Here is a 16,068-nt window from a genome sequence, read left to right on the forward strand (position 1 = left end):
GGACCCCTTGGCTTGCCATAGACGTACTGTGTTATTAACATCGCATACATGTTCGACTAATATTATTATTAATATTGAAACCGTCTCATTAAGACAGATTGTTTAAAATCTTGGATTTTGACAAAACTACAGCACCTTAAGTCCTGATTTTTGCAAGGTATTTGTTTAGTAAAGTACATTACAATCGTGTAAAAACCAGAATTAAAATAAACTGACATGTCCTCCTCAGCACTTAAAATATGGCTACAAAAATATTGAATTCTTAACCTGCTGATAAAATTGAGGTACACCAGTACAAGTATAAGGTGCATTAGTCCTTAAGTTTGCTAGTCTGAAACCATGACAGAAAGGGGTCGCTGGTCTGAACGCTGACCCTAACCATGACTCTGACCCTAGACTTAACTTTCAGACAAGCAAACCTTTTTTATTTTTTGGACTAGCAAACCTTCAACCTTGCTTTCAGACTAGCAAACAATCTCCAAAAATAGGTGGTTCTCAACAACGCGATCCCCCTGGCTGAGCGGTCAGTAAAACTAAATTGTACCTGAGATGACCCCTGGTGACCCCAAAGTGACCTTCCAAAAATTTGGCTCTAAATTTAGACTGTATCCACCAAGTTTCATGCCCCTACGTACGACAGTGGTTACTAATTTGACCTCAGATGACCCCTGGTGACCTCGAAATGACCTAAAAATTCTGCCTTTAAGCACCCTCACATCCTTATTTGGACGTAAAATGGCAATTTAAGAAAACAACAACTCCAATTTTAATGCAACTTTCAAAAATGGAAATCTTAACATCAATTACATGTACATGTATACAAATCATACCAACTATAACAAAATCAGGCATATAATAATGATTATTGATGAAAATATTGATTTTCAGACCCCTTGTCCAAATACTTGTTTTGGCCGGCACCTCATTTTTTGGCCGATTTGGATGAAAAAGGTGTCAAACTGCTCAGGAGCAGAATAAGCTGGTTCCCTAAGAAATTTGAAACATCATCATTCTTTAACCCACCACTAATATTATAATGAAATAAGCCAAATCTTCAAGAGCCCTTTAGGTCTTTGGCTTTAAATGTACAGATCCTTGTCAATTTTCACGACCCAAACTTGTTAAAGTGTTATAATGGTTCACATTTTGTGACGTTTTAAAGGATGTCTCCAGTAATCACAACATTATGCTTTATATGCTTGATAGAAAATTAATTATGAAAGCGCAAATCACATGGTATTATTTGAAACAAACTCATATGTGATGCGATCAAGCAAAATCAGTCGGAACTCGGAGATATTAAATTTTCAGTTTCTTACAGAATAGTAAAAACATTTACAAAGCTGGATTTTCCAGAAAACCCCATTGAAATTGAACAACCAGTTCCAAAGATATGAGCAATTAAAGAGTTTCCAAAACAAGAGGAAACAAAAGGAACTATTTCCTTTGTTTGGTTATATCTCAAATCAATATTTCCGAGTTCCGACTGATTTTGCTTGATCGCATCACATATATTGATCATAAAAACGAATTAATAGTTGTTCCTCAACATAACATGTGATATTAAACATTCCCTGGTGCCAAAATTGTCGAGTGCAATGATGTCCCAGTAGGGCAAAAAAAAAAAAAAAAAAGCTCACAAGTGGTTTGAAAACAAATGCGAAATGCAATTTGTTTAGATTTAAATTCTTTATTGCACTGATGACAACTCAGCGCTTCCTTGAGTCCATGTGACTCGTCCGATGTTGAGTCAGCTCTTCTGTACACGAGAACTTCTCAAAACACTGCATATATTCAAACCGAGTGTCATGCTCATGACGTCTCATACGCAACGAAAAACCTGTGGTTGGATGTGTGCAACAAAGTTCTTGTCCTTCTCTCATCAGTTGTCCTTACCATGCTTACTGGTCAAACCCATTACAACTACAGATCATTCTAAATTTGGTTTAGTTCCAAAATGTCTGTTGCAATGCTCGCATTGAGGGTGTGAATTCCTTTTCCTGGGTATGCTGGTGGCACAGAGTATGGCCACACCATTTCTGGTATCTGAGATGCATTTGTGGCTACTAAACGTCGCATACGAAGGGAATTGCAGCTTACACTTATCACACTCAATGGCTACCAAACTGCCAGCCACTTTATTTCTGTACTCTGTTTTATTTCTTTGTTGCTGCCTAGTTTCTCTGGCTTCATCTGCATCGTGTATTGTTTTGTGTTCATTTAGGTCGTCATTTGTGGCAAAACACATTCCACATTTCTTGCACTTCCATTGGAGAAGTGAACATTGCCTTGTTCTGGCCACATCTGATGTTGCTGCAAGACGCATGTTGCAATGATTGCACTTTGGCTGGACACCAGGTCCTTGATGAGCTGAACCACTGTCTGAGATGCATTTGTGCTGATCATACTTTGAAAGTGTTAAGAAACGTTTCTTGCATTTGTCGCACTCATATGCTACAGAAATTTTAGGAACTTTCTCTGTTGTTTGTTGCCGATTGTCCTCAATGGGAATATCCACTGAATGCACTATCTTACTATGTCTTTCTAAACGCGAGTTTCTTCCCAATTGCATTTTGCTGTGTGAATTATGCACAAATAATTCATGTGCTTTCAGGATGTCATGTGTGGCAAAACCCAATGTACATTTACTGCACATCCATCTGTGCAATGGATGTTGCCTCTTCTCGAGTCTGATAACATCTGTTGTTGTATCATGGATGCCTTTTGGCTGGATAGGAGTCTTTTGATGAGATGAGCCACTTTGAGTGTCTGAGATGCATTTGTGGTGTTCAAATGCTGAAAGTATGAAAAAACATTGCTTGCATTTGGCACACTCATATATCTTCTTTGTTTGTTGAAGTCCATTTCCTGGAATAACAGGGAGTCCTAGTGTGTCAGCTACTCTACTTCTCCATCGTAAACTCTACTTCACCATCGTAAACAGTATCTGCATTGGAAGGGTTGAACTTGAAGTAGTAGCATATTTTTGGTGATTCTTGAATGAGGTGCTTGCACTCTGTAAGGAAACAGGAAATAAATATATACAAGTTACATGTAGAAGAAAGATTAAGGGGAGAGAGAGATATATGAGAAGGAGAAGGAGCATGGCTGTTTGTGCATGACAAACACTTTTAGCTAGGGCGGCCTTTTGCGTTTTATGTAAACTTAGGTAAATTACAAAGTCAATTTTTGATTGAGTCCCATCAGCCACAACATCCAATTACAAGAGACCACAGTTCAATTCAAATGATAACTAGACAATAAATTCAAAAGCCAAACCATGGCAAACAAAGCTGCCGTTTACATTAAATATTTTGTAGATATATTTTCACCAAATATCATATTAGGCCGAGTAAAAAAAAATACATGTTTCTCGTCCGCGCCCTCCTCATTTTTTGAAGATTTTTCAAATTTCTTTTTATTTTGTAAACTTTCAGTTATAACTTGTTGAAAAAGATGTTTCAGAAGTTGAAACTTATTTTACGGCTTTGTAAATGCATAATACATCATTTAAGAAGAGTTTTGTGATCACTAGGGTCTACCTCTCAAAACAATAAAATAAAAAGGGCCTCCTCCTTTTTCTCAGATATCAATCTGTATGTCGAATACCCAAAATATGGTGCCAAATACAGGTATTTAGCGTCGTTTTCCAATAAAAAATAGAAAATAAAAAGCCCCTCATTCTCCTAATTTTTAAAAACCCGGACGAGAAACATGTTTTTATTTTTACTTGGCCTTATAAATAATTATATCATTGCTACTCATACACCAAAGTTTGAAGACCATAAAATTTTTAAAGTGCAAATTTTGCACTCAACTTTGACTTGATCCCTAGTGACACTTGTACTCGGGTTACCCAGGTACATTCCTGTCATCCTATAAATTACATACAAATGTATTGTATCACAGCCTTAACGGCTCGGATAGCGATGTTTTCACATACTTTTTGTGGGACCCAAGAGCACCACAGACATATTGAATTGCATTTTTCAAACCAGGAATGTCCTGATGATGAACCTGGAAAAAATTTAGGTCTTTTGGGGGAAAAAATCTATATCTTCAACATAAGAAAGGTCAAAATTTTCAATTGCTCATCGCCTTTTCATCTCAGCTACGTACACTTAACTTAGTATTTATCATGTACACTTAAGTATTTATCATTACTCATTAGCTTTATACAATTTACTCGTGAGGACTGTTATTTGCCTTAAAATGTGTATAATATCGCAAATTTCAAAATTCAAAATTATTTGATATCAGAAGGACATTCATCGTTTTAAAAATGCAATTCGATATGTTTTCGATGTGCTTTCAGGTCCCAAAATAAATATATGTGGAAACATTGCTATCCGAGCCCTATAACAGTAACCTACCTATTTTGGCTACCGTGCATTCTGTATTTAGCTTTCATGATTGGGTATGGGGACTTCACATGGGCTGGTGTTGACTATAGTGTTGTTCCCCCGGCCGGGTTGTTCCCCGCAGAACAAATGCTGTTGTTCCCTGCACAACAAATGCTGAAATACAGAAAATGAAGAGCAAATCAGAGAAGTCCGATGATCGGCCATTGCGTTGACTTGGAGCTGCATAGTGGATTAACGGAAATGTACCCAAAATATGCAAATGAGCTTATTAATATGCATAAATATGCAAATAATATGACACAAAACTATACAGCACATGAGGTCACCATTCTATCACTGTACCAAGTTGATCGCCCCTTGCGTTGGAGCTGCACAGTGGATTAATGAATTTGCTTCCGCCCGGACAGCCAAACAAAGATACCAAAAAACAAGCCACCATCTGGATGATAACCTAAGCCCCACATGCAGGGGCCAAAAAATCAATCCCATAGAGTTTGTGTGTACCACATCCCCACCTCCACATCCTCCGCCACTCTGCCCATTCTGAATTCTATGAAGCACAGTGTCAGTATTGAAAAGGCTAAAGAAGTTCTGTGTGGTAGAAGATAGAGTGTGGAACTATAACTACTATAGTCATTCAATAATTGCTATATCCGAAACATGGATTGATGATTCTGTTACAGACTCTGAAATTGAAATAGAAGGCTTTAATGTTCTTCGTAATGACAGAAATAGACATGGAGGGGAGTGTGTTTGTACATTAAAGATAGCATTGCCTTTAATGCAAGATTAGACCTTTGCAATGATCAGATCGAATCGATTTGGGCTGAATTATTGTTCCCCAAAACAAAACCAATTGTTGTAGGCGCTTGCTACCGCCCTCAAACTAACTCTCACTTTTTTGACATATTTGAAGACACTTTGTCCAGAATTCAATCTGATTTGGAACTCATTATACTTGGTGATTTTAATGTCGATTATGCCTTAAAACAAGACTATCTTTTGTCAAAAATGAAACATGTGTTGCAAATGTTTGATTGTAAACAAGTTATTGATTCCCCAACTAGAGTGTGTAAAACAAGATCTTCTATTCTGGACCATGTCATCTGCAATAACCTTGACAATATCACCCAATCAGGTACAGTCGGTGTAGGCATTAGCGATCATCAGTTTCTTATTTATTGCACTAGAAAGACAAAGAAGGTGAAGTTCAATAAACACAACGTGGTCAACGTGCGTTCTCTTAAGAATTACAGCAAAGATGATCTGCTGGTTGCACTGGCTGATACTGACTGGTCACATGTTTATTGCAGTGATGTGGATTCTGCTTGGAATGTATTTAAAATGAACTTGTTGAGTGTCATTGACAAAATAGCTCCTGTCAAAGAGGTTCGAATAAAAAATAAAACCGAACCATGGATGAATAATGACATCTTGGATAACATCCGTACAAGAGATAAGCTTTTGCACAATTTTAAACATGATAACAATCCTGAGGTTTACACAAAGTTCTGTAAAATCAGAAATCAAATTCAACGGGATATTAAGAAGGCAAAAGCTTCATATTTTTCTAACAAAATTGAAGAAAACAAAAACAATCCTAAAGGTCTTTGGAAACAATTTAAATCCCTTGGCTACAGCTCCAAAGGTAAAGATCATTCTCAAATTGTTTTAACTGTGAATGGTGAGAAGTGTTTTTTAATTCTAAAAAAGTTGCCAATTGTTTTAATGATTTTTACACTACTGTTGCTGGCAACCTAGTGAAAGATCTCCCACCATCGAAAGGTCTTTTTTCGACTGAGTCTGAAGTTTTTAAAAATTACTATAAAGAAAAGGATGTGAAACCAAACAGTTTTAGACTCTCATCCATCACTTCTGATTTTGTTTTTAAAGAACTCTGTTCATTAAACACATCTAAAAGTACTGGGCTCGATGGTATCCCAGCAAGATTTCTTAGGGATGGAGCCTTGGTCATCAAAGATCATTTAACGCACATTATCAATTTATCTATCAGTTCAAGTTCAGTTCCAACCGAATTTAAAATGGCTCGTGTTAAACCACTTTTTAAGAAAAATGTAAGAACAGAAGTTGGTAACTATCGTCCTGTGCGCATTCTTAGTGTCACTTCCAAGATCCTTGAGAGGGCCGTCTATGTCCAGCTTGAGAACTACTTAACAAAGAATAACATCCTTTACAGCTTCCAGTCTGGATTTAGGGGGCTTTTCTCAACGGACACATGTTTGACTCACCTTACTGACTATATTCATAGTCAGACCGCTTCTGGCAATTTTACTGGTATGGTTTTGATTGATCTGCAAAAGGCTTTCGACACTGTTGACCATGTCATTCTTTTGAAAAAATTAGAGGCCTTGGGAGTGTCCTCGGTTGAGTGGTTTAAATCTTATTTAACTGGTAGGAGGCAAATCGTCAATGTCAACCAGGTTGATTCTGCCCCACTTGATATTTCCTGTGGAGTTCCGCAAGGCAGTATCCTTGGTCCACTCCTCTTTCTCTGCTATGTGAATGACATGCCCACCAGTGTCGACTGCAAATCACTTTTATACGCTGATGACAGTGTCTTGCTTGTTTCTGACAAAGATCCCCAAAAGATCGCTGATAAACTGAGTCTCGAATTAGACTCTTGCAGGCAATGGATGATAGATAATAAGCTCTCCCTTCATCTTGGTAAAACTGAGGCCATCTTATTTGGTACCAAAAGGAAGCTCAATTCAGTTGATAGTTTTACTGTTGCTTGCAATGGAGAGCTAATTAATACCTCTCTGTCTGTGAAATATTTAGGGGTCACCCTAGATAACACTCTTTCCGGTGAATCAATTGCTTCTAATATTATCAAAAAAGCAAACGGGAGACTCAAATTCTTGTACAGACATGCAGACTTTTTATGCATGAAAACACGCAAGACACTGTGTTCAGCTTTAATTCTTTGTCATTTCGATTATGCATGTTCTTCATGGTATACAGGATTATCTAAAAACTACAAAAACAAATTACAAATTATGCAAAACAAGATCGTTCGTTTTATTTTGGATGTGGGGCCACGTACTCATATTGGGCAGAAAGAATTGGATTTGGTGGGTATGCTATCCAGTCAAGACAGAGTAGTTCAATTAAAACTTAGTCATGTTTTTAAAATTTTCCATAACTGTTGTCCTGAATATATGAAAATGCATTTTACTAGAGTATCATCTCTTCATAATTACAGTACCAGGGGTAGTCCATTCAACTTTAAGGTTCCTCACTCCAAGGGCCAAAATAGCCTCACTTTCTTTAATAGTGCAATTCATCATTGGAACTCACTGCCAAATGAAATCAAGAACATCAATGATTTTAAATTGTACAAACAATCTGTCAAACAGTTTTTAGCTCATCAAGGGTCCATTTGATTTTTAGAGTTTGAGCTGGTCTCACATATCTGCTTTTTGCGTCCTTTGTGCACGTTGTCTCTGTTCTTGTTTTTGTATGGCAGTTTGTTCCTATATTTCTCTTACTTGTAAAGGACCCCAATGGAAATAAGCTTTTCCCAAGGCTTTTTGGGCTATCCTTGGTACTTGTGTTGATTTGTAATTTCGTTATACAATTTTGATGTGCAATATATTTTATTTTGTTATAATAATACTGTATATGTAGTGTAATTTGTATGTTATTCTTATAGTACCAAATAAAATCAATCAATCAATCAATCAATCAATTCAATTGTCGTCGATTTTCAAACTTTTAAAACAATTCTTTGTGAAGTTTAATGTTTACCGGTACCGAAATTTATTTGATGACTTGTCTGTATCTTCAGAGCAAAGTGTGCTAATCTTTAAGTTAGGCCTAAAGGTTAGTCAGGTTACCATGCCAACAATTAGCCGATGTGTCATTTGTGCAACTTTTTTGGGCGCTATACCCGTCGTGATCAGCGTTGTTAATGTTTACTTCCGAATTTCCACTGCTTTACAATTACATGGTGTCATGCTTCACTGATTCTGACCGTTTGGAGATAGCTCCATAGCTGGATTGAGGATCTATAGACTTTTCAATCAGCTGTAGAGTGTAGTGGGAAAGAAACGTATCTATCTATCATACAGGTGGTGTGCATAGTTACTTACACTTACAGCTTAACCTAAAGCCTTAGTTTAATAGCATGCTTTAGCTGCTCGGCCCCAGGCCATGCTATCTCGAAACTCATGATAAAACACATTGGCCAGCCAGCGCCAGCGGAACAAAATCGCCATGTGTAGCTGTTGAAGAACTAGCGGAGTCGCCCTCCTATCATGGCAATTTCTGACACAAAGATATACATGTATAGGGATAATGACGCTGTGTATGCTGCATGCACTGCAGTAGTGCCGCACTATTACGCCGACTTTAGTATTCGGCGAGGAGGACAATTTCGACCTCCTGGTTTGTTTACAAACAGAGAGGTAGACAAAAGACCGTTCCCCTTGTCCAAACACTCGTACTCATCATGGTCCACAATAGCGTGATTCATGTAACATGAATAGGGATTAAAAAGCTGTCACGTAGAACCATGTGCTTCTATTGGGAGATTTCATTATAAATGACACGTTCACAAAAATGGCTTTTATCATATCTGGTTGATATAATTAGGGTGATAATGCAGTGTTATTAACTTAATTCTAAGTATGCCACAAACTACAAGCTACATGAGCATTTTTACAGAATTCTGTCTATTTTTTGTATAAATAATTGCCAAAAGGTACATTTTTAACCCAATTTTGGAGTCCCATTTCATTTTGCCCATGTATTCTGAATTAATTCTTTGAAAAATTAGGTACATTCTATGGCAATGTGCTTGTTGCAATGAAAATATGATATGTGTGGAACATCATGCAAGTTGAATGGTGAAAATTGGTGCAAAAATGTTAAAATTTGTAGATTCTTGCAAAATTGGCATTTTGCGTTAAATAAAAAATGAGTGTCCTCTCCAATTCATGCCTCCATTTTTGTTAACATTAAAGAGGAAATATAAACCCTTACCCTACCTGTATAATCTGTGTTATATTACCAATTGATGGGACAGGGCACTGATTGAGGAATTCATTTATTTTACATACAGTAGACCACTTGTTCTTGATACCACAGTTCCGCGTTAAAATTTGTCCTCTCCAGAACTGAAGTTAATTACTAATTGTTGAAATAAGAAGGATTATATCATAGAATGTGAAATTTGTAGAGGAAGAGTGGTCTTCCTTCTACCAAGGTGGCACATGATTTGGTATTTGTTGCATTTTTGCAAGCCTGTATCCACGATTCTGTTTGCAATTTAACAAATGTCCTCTCCAGCACAATTATGTCATTTCCATGAATTGGTAAACAAACTAAAAAATAAAAATTTCAAAGAGCCAAACCCACAAGAAATTTTTTGCATTTTATTGCAAATTATGCTTACAAACCACTTTAGTGTTCAAATTATTGTCCAGTTGTTGAGAACACATATGATATTATTCTGCATTGAACTTCGGTTAGCTAAAAATTGCAATATTCCTAATTTAACCAGAATATTAACCCTGTTTGTAGTGGATTTTAAATGCTGGGGATCTTTTATGCAATAATATTGATGCAATAATATTGATGCAGCTATTTCTAAAGTTAAAGTATGCTTTATTATGTGTTAAAAATGTGTCCTATCCAGAACAAATGACACAGGAGGGTCTTTTATTTTAGGTTTTCCATGACTAGTACAACAGATTGACGCAGAATACTCACTTATGCATCAGTGTAGCTATTGGGCAGGACAAAATGACTATTTCATGAATTTTTCATGTGAAGATAAAGTTTATCCTTAAAATATGTAGTAATTTTGCACCATTTATCTGGATTAGTATCAATTTACTAATTGTTTTATATTGAAACTGGCATATTTAAGACACTGAAGTGTAAAGGAACATACAACAATTATTACAGACTAAATATGAATAAGTATGAACCCAATGTTGGTTACATATACTCTTTCAAAGTTGTGTATATATTAAATTGTTTAAAAAAATGTCCACTCCAGACGGCAGCTATGTTTTACACAGCAAAAATTCAATTTAATTTTTTAATGGTTCCTGAGGGTTTGACGCTCTAATATTTTGAGAATTATTGACACACCATCTGAACTTTGAAATGATAATGAATTTGCATGAAATAAATGAGTTTGAATTTTGACCCCTTTTGGGACTCAATGTTGTCATTTATAATGAAATAGCCCTATTGTCCAATTTGCCATCAAGATTTCATATGGAAACAGTTCAGACCCAGAACAGGATCATGTCAGAAATTAATATTTTGTTTTGGCAGGGACGGATTTAAGCAGTGGCCCGGTGCCAGTGGATTTTACGTCGGGTCAGTAAACTTCCAACAATGCTGGCCCGGCGGGCCACTAGATTTTTGGGCCTGATATAACACTTACGAGACAAGATATCAGTGATGGTCATATTTACACAGTTTTCTGCTCTGCCTGTCACTTGAAATTTATAGAGTAGAAAATTAACTGCGTCGACATTTGATGAAGGAAGTAAAGAAGCGAAGAATAATTATAATGTCGTAAAAGAATATTCTTTTACGACATTATAATTATTCTTCGCTTCTTTACTTGAAATTTATATCTTTATTCAATGATTTTTTTTGTATAATATTTTATATAGCCTATTCTAATTCTTGCGTTGCTAACAAGTTGGAAATATACGGCCGCTTTTTACGATGGTAGTAGGCCTATGTACTACTTAGCTCTTCCATGCGCTACATAATTATATCTGATGATAATAGTGATACCGCCTAGTTTGAAACTTTTGGAACTAAAAAAGGCAGGACTACTGACTGAACTTGTGTTAGTGACTACACTCTCTACATTGAGTACATTCAGTACAAAAAAAATTAAAATGTTAAGGTTTGCTTGACTTTAAGGGCTCGGATAGTGATGTTTCCACATATTTTTTGTGAGAGCACGTCAGATATACCGAATTGCATTTTGAAAATGAGGAATATCAATTAATTTAGATTTTTTGATATTTGCGATATGAGGCGCGTGAAAGTCGATTCCGAGTTTATCGTCACCCGCCCGCGTCACTTTTTGGAAACCAAAAACACCCGCGTCAAATTGTCAAAAATGCCAAAATAATTCATTATTTTCAAAGTATCAGTGTTTTCACCAGTTTTAGCAATTGGAAACATATATTTTTGATTATAAAACATATAAATTCATAACTTAGGCTTATCAATACCAGGCTCTTTTCTAACTTTTCTAGTCCCTACCCATATAAAAACATGTTTATACATAACGTGTATGAGTGTGGCTTTAAATCAACACGCATTTTAGGTCAATAATGAAATCTGATGAAAAATGAAAAAGTCACCTCACCAACCTGGAAAAAAAAGGGGATGATAAACTCGGAATTGACTTTCATGGGCCTGATACACATGCATTGTATGATGACAAATGATTAAAAATTTATATAGATTTTTCCCCAAAAGCACCGACAAAAAAGTTTTTTTTGTTTTTGTTTTTTTTGCAGTAGAACATATTGAAAAAGCTGGGCCAGTAAATTTATTGCAGGGCCACTAGATTTGCCATTTCACTGGCCCGGAGGGCCAGTAGAAAACTGAAACTTAACGTCTGTCCCTGGTTTTGGGTCTGATTATTCGGACTAGCACTGCAGCAGGGCAGGCAAAGCCAGGCCCGGGGTAGTCCTGCCAGCAAGACTTCAGTCTTTATCATAAACATAATGACATCTACTGACCTGATCTAGGTATGACGAGTTACAGTTACTGGAAGTTCTAGGCCCGGGGCACCGGGAAAAGGCTGTGGAATTCAGCTGTAATGTGTAAGCTTACCAAATGTAATGCAGCAACAATGCATGTATCGGCTTGCCTTCAGATTTATAAATTGCAAGTTTCCTCAAGGATTCTCGAGTACTCCTTTTACTGGAAAAAGTAAACATCAATTATCAAACAATTCATAGTCAAACCTAGTCACGATTATCGCACTTTCAGTTTCCCACGCGTTTGAACGGGAATTGGATTGCGAACTTTTTCGATGTCTAGTGAGCAAATTTTTCAATATTTTGAGAAAATGATGTCAAATTTTCTATTCTGTATTGTTTGGTCATAATGTCTTTTGCCAATAGTATGTTTAAAGTTGTAATTTTGTGTTTTTGATCGCAAAGATCGGATATTTTCGTTCCCGATTCGAATTCTGAACCCTTCGCAAGGGTGCCGATTTCGGCAGAACTTTGACGATAATTTTGCCTTTTTGGACACTAAAATGCTTTCGATCCTTAATTTTGTTTCAACCGAGTCTTAAATTAGCAAGCACAATACGGTTGGTACCACTTTTATATACATTGATGACATTTTAAAGATTTTTTTTCAAGTTTCTAACCGGCGCAAATCGTTAAGTGTGTATTTCCCATTGACATCCAAAATGGCGTAAGCCAGTCCTCAATATACATAGGTACGGCGTATATAGGACTGGCAAGCGAGTCTAGTCAAACCGAAGTTGCAAGTCTTGTTTACATCATGTTTTGATGCTTCCGGTAAATCCGATTGATTAACTTAAAGTAACGCAGAGATGAAGCTCAACGAGGTTTCATCTATTTAAATAGAAAGATGTGGACATAATATTGTTTTAATAGCTAACCCTATTTTTTTCCTACAAAAGTAATAGATTTGTTATTTTTAAACTAGCAAATAACAAAAATAAACAATTCAGTCATCTGAATACTAATCTTATGCAATTTTAGCCATTATTTTATTGAATATTAAAAAGTACGTGGCACATGAAAGACACGTTACAATTTACATACTATAACTACAGTATCAGCGAAATCATTAGGGATCAAATCAAAGCTCGACCGCCGGTGGCCCGCCGGTTCCATCCGGTTGCAAGTGGGCACTGCCGTAGGTCTATATGACACCCCTCCCATTGTGGGCTGTACATGAAAAATCGGGAAAAAGGCCTAGCACTAAGGGAGTGTTCAGAAATACTCTGGTGGGGAGGGGGGCTGGAAAATATGTAGGGGGGTCATAAAATTTTAGGAGTTCTGAATAGGGGGGGTTAAAAAAGTTTTGGGTGTATGAACAAGGGGGGTTAAAAAGTTTTTCGGCACGTAGGCCTAGGCCTAGAGGGGGGGTGTAAAAATTTTTCACGCGCTGCGCGCGCAAATGTTCCCATATTAAACCACAACAAAAGTACATTTGATCCAGTGTTAAAAATTGTCGTCTATAACTTAATTTTGAGGTTTGTGTCAGTTCTTTCTGGTCAGCTCTTTAAATCACTAAAACTAGCTGCAATATCTTTGCTCTTCTTCAGTGTTGACAATTTTTACAATAATGTTTCATGTAGTACAGGTTATTAATTTATTAATCATTGATATATAGGCCCTACAACTAAATCATGTTGCATTACAATTATAGGCGGAGGAAGCTTGGAGAACTGGGGTACCCATCCCCCCCTAATTTTTTTCATGGGGGACATGCCCTAAAAATCCTTAAAGAAGAAAAAATAAAGCAATAATTGCCATGTGCAACTTTTTTTAGCACATCGAAAAGCACCATGTTTTGGGCCCAAATAGGGTAAAATTGAAAAATTTTGCGCTTCGCGATCATGCGAACTGGCCCATCAATTTAAGCTAATTTAATAGCAAAACACACCATTTCGGCAGTAGTGTAGACCAAGAAAACTGGCTACGCCCCTGTATTTTGAGCTAAAATAGTCTTGTTTTTGCGCGCTTCGCCGCAACAAAAAGTCCCCGTAAACATAGGCGAGATCCCGGAGGGGATGGCTCATACAAATTACAATCATCCTCCCAATGTTGACGCCTGTATGTGTGTTTCTGACCAAATTAAGCTCATATTTGGCCATTTTAGCCCCGTACACATTTTTGTGCGCTTCGCGCGTATTTGATCCGGCACTTTTACATCAAATTTCATTCGTTTAGCTTCCAAATGGCAAACATTATAGCGTGCTATGGTACGTACTTTAAAACATTTCCACAATTCCACATATTTTATATCAATGACATGTGTACAATTTCATTGCACTTGAATACAAATTCTAGTATCATTAAAGGCTGGGGTATCAACGGTTGGACAGTATTTATTTTGGGACATCAGAGCACATCAGACATAGGCCTATCGAATTGCATTCTGAATACGAAGAATGTCATTCTGATATCAAATAATTTTGATTTTTGAAATTCGCAATTTAATACACATTTTATGGCAAATCATTAAAAATTGATATTTTTGATATTTAACAGTACTTGAAGTAAACTTTATAAATCTGATGATTTATACTTAAAGTGTATGTAGGTGGGATGAAAAGCCGACGATCAATTGAAAATTTTGACCTTTCGTATTGAAGATATGGATTTTTTTCCCCAAAACACCAAAAACAAGGCGGTTCTCGAACCACGAGTCTCGCCTGCTTTCGCGATCGCCTGCTTTTACGATTACTTTTGGTAGAAGTAAATGAACCTGCAACAACCCATGGTGATTTGCCTGTTCAATTTGAGCTTGATTGGACCAATATTGAATTTGACCTTTGATCCCTAAATTTTGGTGGGTCTCGGCTGGGCACAATTACCTGGCTGATGGTGACTGTACCCACCAAGTTTCATGCCCATATGACAGTTTTTAGTAATTTGACCTCAGATGACCCTTGGGTGACCTCGAATGAACCCGAAATAACCTTCCGAAAATTTTACTCCAAATGTTGACTGTAGGCCTACCCACCAAGTTTCATGCCCATACGACAGTTTTTAGTAATTTGACCTCAGGTGACCCCTAGGTGACCTCGGATGACCCCGAAATAATCTTCCGAACATTTTACTCTAAATGTTGACTGTACCCACCAAGTTTCATGCCCATACGACAGTTTTAGTAATTTGACCTCAATGACCCCTGGGTGACCTCGGATGACCCCGAAATAATCTTCCGAACATTTGACTCTAAATGTTGACTGTACCCACCAAGTTTCATGCCCATAGGACAGTTTTTAGTAGTTTGACCTTAGATGACCCCTGGGTGACCTCGGATGACCCCGAAATAATCTTCCGAACATTTGACTCTAAATGTTGATTGTACCCACCAAGTTTCATGCCCATACGACAGTTTTGAGTAATTTGACCTTAGATGACCCCTGGGTGACCTCGGATGACCGCGAAATAATCTTCCGAACATTTGACTCTAAATGTTGATTGTACCCACCAAGTTTCATGCCCATACGACAGTTTTTAGTAATTTGACCTCAGATGATCCCTGGGTGACCTCAGATGACCCCGAAATAATCTTCCAAACATTTGACTCGATGTAGCACCCCAAAAGAGACATTGTTGCCATAAAAACCCGTTTTAGACATTTTTTTGAAAATATGCTTCCTTCACCCTAAAAAGGTGGTTTTAAATGTTCAGTTTCCTATCCTTTTGTACATGTGAGACATTCTTCAAAGTCTTTTTTTGGCCTAAGAACTTGGCCTACATGACCGAAATTGATATACATAATGCGCAATATAAATGAACAATATTTCATTAAATTTTTGACCCCCCCCCCCCCAACTTCGAGTGTGTGGGAGGGGGCCACATGGGGGGGGGGTGCTAGTGTGCATGAAGACTACATTGTATGATAGACCATTTTTGACCCTGATAACACAAAGAGGTTGGCCCGACGTCGGGTATTGGTCGCCATAGACGGTGGC

General features: G+C 37.2%; 1 long non-coding RNA gene across 3 annotated transcripts; it reads right to left on the reverse strand.

Moving 5' to 3' along the window:
- Window positions 1-1,640: 1,640 nt before the first annotated feature.
- LOC140145701 (uncharacterized) lies at window positions 1,641-12,882 on the reverse strand. Of its 3 annotated transcripts, none has more exons than XR_011858122.1 (3): window positions 12,754-12,882; window positions 4,374-4,517; window positions 1,641-3,016 (listed from the first exon to the last, which is right to left on the reverse strand). It is a non-coding gene; the product is annotated as an uncharacterized lncRNA (long non-coding RNA). The 3 variants fall into 3 exon arrangements; XR_011858121.1 differs by lacking the exon at window positions 12,754-12,882 and adding an exon at window positions 12,207-12,335 and having other exon boundaries at window positions 4,374-4,493; XR_011858120.1 differs by lacking the exon at window positions 12,754-12,882 and adding an exon at window positions 12,207-12,335.
- Window positions 12,883-16,068: the final 3,186 nt, after the last annotated feature.

This window comes from Amphiura filiformis, unplaced genomic scaffold (genome assembly GCF_039555335.1).
Source record: "Amphiura filiformis unplaced genomic scaffold, Afil_fr2py scaffold_594, whole genome shotgun sequence".
NCBI classification, from domain to species: domain Eukaryota; kingdom Metazoa; phylum Echinodermata; class Ophiuroidea; order Amphilepidida; family Amphiuridae; genus Amphiura; species Amphiura filiformis.